Source organism: Anopheles maculipalpis, assembly GCF_943734695.1.
Source record: "Anopheles maculipalpis chromosome X unlocalized genomic scaffold, idAnoMacuDA_375_x X_unloc_4, whole genome shotgun sequence".
In the NCBI taxonomy this organism is placed as follows: domain Eukaryota; kingdom Metazoa; phylum Arthropoda; class Insecta; order Diptera; family Culicidae; genus Anopheles; species Anopheles maculipalpis.
In genome coordinates, this window is record NW_026060502.1 from 32,501 (window position 1) to 33,793 (window position 1,293).

The window sequence follows — 1,293 nt, forward strand, 5'->3', positions numbered from 1 at the left end:
GTCGGTGCCAACTCGTCCCACTCGGCCTGCCACTGGGCGATGGTGGCCGTTCGCTCCTCTCTGCGGATGCTGCTCGTGGGCGTACCGGTCTGCTGGCGTCGCTGGTAGCACCTTGCGTCCTCCGTGATCTGCAGGCAGATCGGGATGACGCTTGCAAGGACAGTGGCCACCTCGCCGCGCACCGATATAAATGTGCGGGCTACCGGTCTCGCGTAGAGGCCCTGCACCCGGTTCAGCCTCCTGCGGTTCCGTTGAGTGCGAACTGCCTCGTGCCACACTGGAGCAGCGTACCGCAGCGTCGAGTCCACGACTGACGCGAGCAATCGTCGTTTAGCACCCTTGGGGCCGCTGTGGTTCCGCATCAACCGGGATACCGCCTGTGCCACACGGAGTGCTTTTGCGGAGACGCACTCGACGTGGGCATTCCAAGACAGGTGGTCCTCCAGCATGACCCCAAGGTACTTAATCGTCCGTGTTGGCATCCTCTGCACGCCCGCGATGGTCACCGGCGCCTGCGTGTTCGCCCTCCGCATCGTGGACATCATTACCAACTCAGTCTTGGCCGGAGCAAGCTCCAGATGATGTGCTGCCATCCACGAGTTGATGATGCCGATCGCCTGCTCAGCCAGTTCCGCTGCCGCCTGTGGTGTCGCTCCTCCCGCCAGAACGACCAAATCGTCCGCGAAGCCGATCGCTTCCGCACCGTCCGGCAGCGTCAGCCGCAGCACACCATCATACATGACGTTCCACAGGGTCGGCCCTAGTATAGAGCCCTGTGGTACGCCTGCCGTGACTGTCCTGCGAACTGGTCCCTCGGCGGTCTCGAAAAGCAGCTCCCGTCCCGAGAAGTAGCTGCGCAAGACTCGCTGGAGCGCTGACGGTACGCTCATCCGCTGGAGAGCTGCTGCAATCGCCGTCCAGCTGGCCGAGTTAAAGGCGTTCCGCACGTCCAGAGATGCCACCATCAGGCAGCGAGGGTCTCTGCCATTGGTGCGGTGGAACGTCCTCGCGTACAGGCCTCGCTCGACGACCCGCTGGATGGCCTGCACCGTCGATCGTCCGCGGCGAAAACCATACTGCTCGGGCGACAAGCGGGGTGCACTGCTGTCCTCCAGGTGCTCGTTCAGGCGGTCGAGGATAATCCGCTCGAACACCTTCGGGACTGCACCCAGCATCAGCAGCGGCCGCCACGACGATGGCTCGCCAGGGGGTTTGCCGGGCTTAGGGATTAGCACCAGCCGCGCCGCCTTCCATGACGTCGGAAACTCTCCCCGCCGCAACAGGTCGTTGAAC